General features: G+C 43.3%; 1 long non-coding RNA gene across 2 annotated transcripts; it reads left to right on the top strand.

The window, feature by feature from the left end:
* The first annotated feature begins 324 nt into the window (after window positions 1–324).
* On the top strand, window positions 325–4905 carry LOC128446109 (uncharacterized). Of its 2 annotated transcripts, XR_008339551.1 has the most exons (3): window positions 328–450; window positions 1604–1687; window positions 4184–4905. It is a non-coding gene; the product is annotated as an uncharacterized LOC128446109 (long non-coding RNA). The 2 variants fall into 2 exon arrangements; XR_008339552.1 differs by lacking the exon at window positions 1604–1687 and having other exon boundaries at window positions 325–450.
* The last annotated feature ends 3095 nt before the right edge of the window (window positions 4906–8000 follow it).

The following is an 8000-nucleotide window of genomic DNA, read 5'->3' as shown; positions in this document are numbered from 1 at the left end:
ACAGTTCACAGCAAACATGACAACAGGGCGGCCACAGTCTCCATTTTCCTTCTGCTAAGTGTTTCTCTATCTTGACTTCAAAGTGACTAAACGTTAGGGTCAACATGTGTTATCTGTCATTTCCTGCTGTTGATATATTATGTTCTCGTTTGGAGAAGCTGGAACGGCCGCCATCCTTCACTTCACTTGGTTGTGTTTTTCTCCTGTTTTAGGTGAAAAAAGATTGGCCCTTATCTGGAAGAAACATGCCCTCATATGGCCGAGTCAGTGCTGCAGTCTGAGCCAATATTCACTTCTAAATGTACTTTCACTTCCCTTCGTATTGCTGTTCATCTCTCTTTCACAGCTGGGCCTTCGACACCTTCCAACAACAACATGAGGGCAGGCCCGTGAATACTAGTCTCTGGACTGCTGCCTGCAACTGACATCTTGGATTCAACTAGCCAATACGTAAATACACAAACACACCTAGAGGCTACTGCTGGACTATTCTGAATGTTGTTAGCCAAATTATTCAACATTTTTGCTAGCTAACATTACGTTTGGCCATTTCTTCTTCATATTCTCATGACTCATGAGTTTAGCATGTTCAATTTTGATCATTGTGATAAAATACTGAGTTGAGAAATTAGCTTCCTTAACATAACAGTTATAATATTTAATATCTTAAGTTGTGAAATACAGGTCATGAATCCAGCCTCCTCTGTGTTAGAGGTTGGGACATGGACCAAAATACATTGAGTCCTCCATCTTCATTTATAGTTTGTGCATGTGACACGAAATACAATAATACTTTTTTGATTGTTGCTAGCTACATATTGGCTAGTTTATTCGATTATTACACTATTTACAATACATGTGTTATCAATATACATTGTGCTCTCTGTAAAGAGTGCAGGTCAGCTTTGGTGACTGAGATAAGGCAGGGAAATCTCAAGTGCAATAAATAGCATATAGGAAAATGAAGAAATAGTATAGTATAATAACAGCTGCATTTCATTTAAATGTGTCAATATCTCCAAGTGTTGTGCAATAGTTCACTGGCCTGGCTTATTGAGAGAGTTGGATGGAATAGAGCCATTACATGTACTATTACTTCCACCTGTGCTTTTGATGAGTCAAACTGAGCACTGTGAAAAAGGCCAGTTGTTCTGTGGGGAATATGACATGAAACCTAAGGAATGCAATAGCCTATCAGATTATATGATCAGGGAAACACCACTCAGCCTTTAGCAAGACTATTAAAATGTGTTAACTTGCAATAGCAGCAAAATCACATTTGTAATTAATATTTTCAAAATAATAATTGTGCTATATATTCTATTACAACTGTCTGCAGCACACTTTATAAGGTCTGCAGTGGGTTCATTGAACGCCTATAAACTGAATCTATATTAATATGTAATAGACCTGAGATGCAAACACATAGTGAGTAATTGTAACTTGATAGGTGATTAAAGGCTCGGAGTCTGCAACTCTGTGACTGGGATGTCAAAGGTCACTTACCCCACCACTCCCCATGACCCCCTGTTTCTGCACCAGCAACCTCTGACCTCCCCCCTCCCGCCCCCCATGTTTCCCCCTGGTTGGTCCCATCTCTCAGCGGGGCTGTCTCCGAGGTGAGACCCTGAGCTGTGGAGAAGAAGCGTAAAGATCACTCAAGAATACAGAGCTGCTAATGAGGGAGGTAAGACTTTAGTGCAACACCTGCAGCTTTGTGTAGAGGAATGATTCTCAACACCTTGTGACAGATTTCAGATGAGTATTGTGTGTTCACCAACATACGGATCACCAGTTCTACTTCTTCATATAAACCATGCAAAAAAAAGAAAGAGTGCCCGACCTTGGGCCCAGTTTTATAACCTCGTTGTTTCACTTTTAAGTCCATAGAGTCAGCAAGACAAAAGTCCCCTGTAATTCCTGCCATTGTTTTGGGGGAGATAACACAGGAAAAAGAGAGGATGTAATCCTCTGAATCTGAACAGTTTTCAGATAAATCAAAAATAAATAACTCTCCCAGGTTGTGACTTTCCATTCTGTGGATGTTGTAGAGATGAGAGTTTGGAAATGAATTCTCTTGGAATTGCCAGTATTATTAGAAAGTACAGTAGATTTCACAAGTCTCTCCTCCCTTGGTGCCCTTTGCCCCGGGGGGTTTCTCCACCGCAGCTGTTTCTGAATACTGTCCCATGCCGCCTACTCCCTGTCCACACTTTTAACCTGGACGACTCGAACAAGAATAGTTAAGACCGTTTTCCTGAAGATTTATACTCATATGCTCAATCAAAAATTGTTTAACAAAAAATATAATGGTTGTTGTATATGCCTAGTAAAGGGTCTCAAAGGAGTTTAGTTTTGGCATGATTTGATTAAGTCAATATGTTGTGCCAAAGGGGGTGTGACTTTGAGTAGATAATGACATAATCCCTGTCTACGTGAATTGAACAGCCCAGTTTAAACAAAGAACGGGAGATGATCAAAATGAATGCTCATTGCTCCACGGTAGCCCAGTCCCACACAGATTAGTCACTCAATTATCCTCTCTACTAAGAGGTCAGCACGTCTACAATAATGGTCAGCTCCGTACTTTGTCATCAGGGTCTCATATCTGAGCATACACGTGTGTAAATGTGTGTGAAGTTGTCTCCAGCGTGTGTTTTATTGCACCCTGTGGCAAAGGCAGTGGATGTGGCGGCCAACAGCCAGCAGCTACGCCTTTTCCTCCAGACTCCTTCCCGGTTCCTTCCACAGCCGCTGTGGTCCAGCCCGTTTCCGACCTATGCTGTGTACACACAGATACAGACGCACAAAGACACACACACACTTGAATCTGCAAGATGTGATTGCACACGTTACGCTAACATGAAGTAACTCTGTTATCTTTGGCCGAGAGATATAAAGACACCTTAGCTGTCATATGGAAAGACCCAGCCTGGAGAAAAGTTAGGTTAGAATGACAATATTTACTAAATGTTGTCAGAACCTTTCCTTCATACATGCACCAAAATCTAGTCTGTATTGTATTTTGAAATGTGTCCCAGTTTCCGCAATATTTCTACAACTGTGCATGTCGTATAAACAGGATATCTAGAGAGGAAAAGAACAGGGTGGGAAAAAGACAGAAGCAGGCTGAGATTAGAGGTGAAGTGTTTCAACAACTTGCAGGAACAAATAGTCGTACAACTATTGTATGAGAGGAATCACCACGTGATAGTTAGGGCCAAATAAACCGATCCATTTATGAACTATAGGTGGGAGCTGCAGCTGATGATGTTGAATGGGATCACATGTGAAATGTAAACAACTCGCAGGTTGGAAATCCAGCCCTGAGCTGCTGCTTATTATTATTATTATGAAGCTTATCTCCTCAAAGTTGGTCTAATCCTTTATTGTGGCATAGTATGCAGTTACATAACTTGGAACAGCATCAATAAGAAAGAGAGGGAAATGTTCTCACACACAGGGGAAGACCATAATAATTTTGTCGTGACTCAAGCAGCATCAGCCTGTAATATGAACAGGTGCAGTAAGTACAGTTCACATGGGCATAAGCTGCTTATAGGAAGGTGGCAAGTGGAGACCTTTGCTTTTAGGACGAACAGTGGCGTATTGTGCCTCGAGCCTGGTGAAAGGCTGATTTCTACTCTCTGGACGTGACCCTCTTTTCCGAACAAAGTGTTCCCCCCACCAGAAATGACTCACAAGGTACGGCCTATTACGCAACCAGTGGGAGGAGAGGGGCTACGAGAGGGGAGAGGAGAGAGGGGAGAGGGGAGAGGGGTTAGTGATGGATGATCCATTTTTCTGGATAAAAGGTTTCACAAAGTGGATGACTTCTGCGTGAGAATGGAACACAACACAAGTCCTATTTGCTGAGGGCTGGCCACAGGTCAATTACGCTGTAACTGTCACTGGTGAGGAAAGCCGTTTGAATGATGCAGAGAAACCGAGAGAGACACCAGAGGAGGTAGAAACTACCTGGTGAATGACTAGCCTCATTAGGCCAGAGAAAGAGGACCACCGCACACGCAGATTGTTGTTTTATGCGGTGGAAACGGGGAGCGTGAGCACATGAGTCCCACCGAGCATCATCCCCCCCATGTATCCCTGTGTTTACAGTGCATGTACAGCTAGTAATTATAAGGTTTACCCCTGACAGCTTGTTTGTGTTTTTCATTTTAAGGTTCCACCTCCAGCTGATCCTGACCAAACACAGGGATGGGCCATAACAAGTGCTCTGTTCACAGTGGAAAGAGCCGAGAGGTCGCAGAGGAGCAGTGAGCATGTGTCAAGGGTTATGGAGGGACAGACACTTTGTTACCGACTTCATTTTAAATTAGAAGACACAGCAAGACATTAAAAAAGAGGGTATCAAATAAATGATTAACATTTAAAAGAACGAGTTTATAAAGTAATTAAACAAACTGAGGACAAGACTCTAGGATAACTGTTTGATGCTCACAAAATGTTTGAACAAGCAAGTGAAAGCCCACATCACACTCAATGAAAACAAGCTTGAAGATGAAGGACTGTTTTACAAAGCATCTGTTAAACTGTGAGAGTAAACATAAAAAGACACAAGGGAGTTCCAATCTGAGGCTGCGCACTGATTCACAGAGGATGAAATGCAACGGCAACATGAAATGGTCACATAGATTCTCAGGCGAGCCTCTCAGATAGTCTCGGACCCCAGCCAGCCATGGGGAGAGTCTCCTCTAATCCCCCCCCCCATCCCAGACATGCCGTCTCTGGGATTGCACGCCACTCAATGCCCCCTCAGGTGGATCTAAATGAGATCAGGCAAAGCTGGGATAAGTGGAGTTTTTCTTCTGGGACTTTTTACATTTGAGATTGAGTCTCTATTAAACCCTGGGAGAAGTCACATTTTCCCCATGAAAATACAAATGCAGTGTGCAGTGACCTCTTTTAAAGATTCCTATAGAGCATACATTGTGTTCGAGAAACGGAGGAGGTGCTAGGTGGGAGTGGGCTGGAGGAGGGTGCTGTTGTGACTGGTCGATTCCTACAGGGGTGAATATAAGCTAAGAGGGTCAGAGAGGGTGTCAGTCAGCCGGTGCAACTGTGAGGAGAGACGGACAGCTGGTGTCAGGAGAGGTGTCACCGGGCCTTTGGTCCACGCTGCCACTCCGCTCCTCCTCACAAAGAGAGGAGCTGGAAAAGAGAGGAGCGGTCAGGGTGAGATGCGAAGGGTCAGGGAGTCGGAGGAGGGATGACAGGTGATAAATGCAGAGATTTAAAGGAGGCACCAGACGAGTCATGATACCATCGCAGCAAAACACCAGCCCTGACCGGCCCCGTTTCGGCCCCCTGACGACGTGATGGACACAGAAACAGACAGGGTTAAAGAGTAAAGCAACCTCGAGCAATATAAAAGCACTTCAAAGAGTTGTTATGTGACTTGAATGATGATGAGCGATAATGATCTGCTGTTGGTGTTTTTATCCCCGTCTGCACTCAGCGACTTAGCTCAATGTGAGAGTAACTCAAAACAGACGTATGTTTCACCTGTACTGAATAACTTGGAGGAGATGAGTACTAAATGTAACTTCAAACAGGAACAAACAGTTTACAGCTGTGCATTTCTTTTTGCATAGTTGAGATGTTCAGACACAACTTCTAACCGCAAAATGTGTGAGCCTATAAAAGATCCGTCTGCACCTGACAAATGTCTTAAATAAAGGCCAGGAGCAAGAATCAAACGGCTGGTACCTGGTGATTAACCTAGCTGGCAGCGAGAAGCCAGAAGTGTTCTCTGCAGAGAGCAGTTATTCTTAGCACCCTCCAATTATATGAAAAGTCATCACCAATGGAATAGGGCTGTAATATCCTAAATTACACTGATATTACGCTTTTGAAAAATGCCTGAGTTTCATCTTGTGCTAGTTTGTCAACAATCACAGCAGGTATGCTGGCTCGTGCTCCTGAGGAAATGCCTTTGTTCTGCGTCTTTTTTCTCATCTGACTTACAGAGAGGAAGCCTAACGTGACAAATATGTCTGTTGCTGGAGGCCATCTGGAAAAGCAATAAAGCGCCGCGCTTGTGCAGGAGTTAGGGTCGTCTACTGCTCTGCCATTTACTTAATCGGAACCTTCATCTCATTTACCGTTTACTAGGGATCCTGTAAGTGCAGCAATTTGTTGTTGTTCCCATCACCAGGCTCTATGTGAAGACAGCTCACACATTCAGGAGGCATACTTGCACTAATGGCTCTCCCTTCTCATGCAAGTTATAATCCAGAGGGCAAGTCTGGCAGCTGCAGGATCGCTTGTTAACATCCTATCTTGCAGGGTATTTATTTACAAAAATGTAATTCTAAGTGGAACATATTGGTTTTGCTATCATCATCACTTTTGTCATGCTATTTCAGCATCATAAAGTGGAATTAGAATGTTCATTTACAGATGGTTTGGTCCAATTTCACCCGGAAAATGAAATAAATAGTATTTTTAGCATAACTTGAGGACATCAGCTCTGAATTATACGGACTGTAAAACACAAATAACACAGCCATAAAATCAGGAGCGTGCATTGATCAGCGAGCCTGACGCTGTAGAAGGGTGATGAGATCGCGACTTGCCCATGATAGCTGTTCCAGATGTAAGTGAGCAAGAGTCACTCAGGAAAATATGCTTCTCTGTCTTCATGCACCATAAGACATGAGTAGTTTTGAGTTACGGACTGGAGCAAAAAGATATGTAACTGATGAACAAATAACACCCTCTGTAACCCAAAGCAACCCCATTCAAGTTTCCAGGAAACCATTCCACACACTTCAAAGGATGTGGGTCATCTGCTTGCGCTGGATCGTCTCCTGAAATAAATGGGCTGAAATAATTCCGGCCACTCATTTGCTTGCAGAATATGCTGCCCTGGCAATTACAGCAAACTCCCGATATCTCCAGGCCGAGCTGAGATGTTAATAGCGGCCAGCCGAACTTGACCTGTGAGTGAATGAATCTCTTGCTCTCACGTGCTTCCTAAAATAGCCTTCTGTGAAAGCAGGGCCTGTTGTGGGGAGCTGTGACCCTCCCTGTAGGCAAGAGAATATGTGTTCACCCTGACCGGCTTCTAGTGACTGTAGCTTGCACAAAGATAAAGCATGTCAGATGCAATTGCCATGAACACACAGTGGCCATGACATCATTCTGTGCACAAGTGACCGCGGAGCTGCTTTGAAGGGTGAGAGCAAACGTGTGGAAGAGTACACAACTCCTGCTCCCTATGCATGCGTTAAGCACACAGAGCAAAGCCAACATGGGCAATGATGTCAACTGTTTTCCCATAGAGGGGCTCTGGGAAAAAAGCGGGGTGCAGAAAGCAGTAGCCCCCTTTTCAGCATCTTAGGGGCAGAGTGGCACATTAATTACTTCACGGGGCACATCCCTGAAACTGTTGTGTTAACCTGTGAAGCGAAAAGATACCGTGCAGAGTGAGGGGATGAAAGGAGAGCCTTGTTTTCCTTTAACTAGGAATCAAATGAATATTGGCTGAGGTTTTTATTCAAACTGTGATGTTGGTCACAATGCAATTAAACTGAACAGTAGCCTTTTTTGGAGGATGGGAACATGCTACAGTATTTAATAGTAATAGTAATATTGCAAGCAAGAGGATCCTACTGGCAAACAAAGACAGGTGAGTATCATATGTGGGAGACCTGCAGAAATAACAATATATAAAGTGAATCTTGTGCAAAGTTTCACAGATCCTCCAGGAATCTTTCTTTGAAATAGGATGCCCCCTGTTGGTGATTATAAGTGTTGCATACTGTGTGTGCAGCAGCAGTGCATTTACTGATGGCTCTTATCTTAACCTTATACATTTTGGATCCCAATAGAAACAATTCGGTCACATTTTTATGCAAAGGTAGTGCTCCTCTAAATACGACTCAAACTGGATGTGGGTCTCATTGTGAAAATCCTGATATTATTAAATTTAACAATTTAATACATTTCATAATATTCAAAAAACTAAATTTCCC

Source organism: Pleuronectes platessa, chromosome 8, assembly GCF_947347685.1.
Source record: "Pleuronectes platessa chromosome 8, fPlePla1.1, whole genome shotgun sequence".
Lineage (NCBI taxonomy): Eukaryota > Metazoa > Chordata > Actinopteri > Pleuronectiformes > Pleuronectidae > Pleuronectes > Pleuronectes platessa.
Note: the sequence above shows the minus strand (reverse complement) of the source record. Positions and strands in the feature narration are given on the sequence as shown.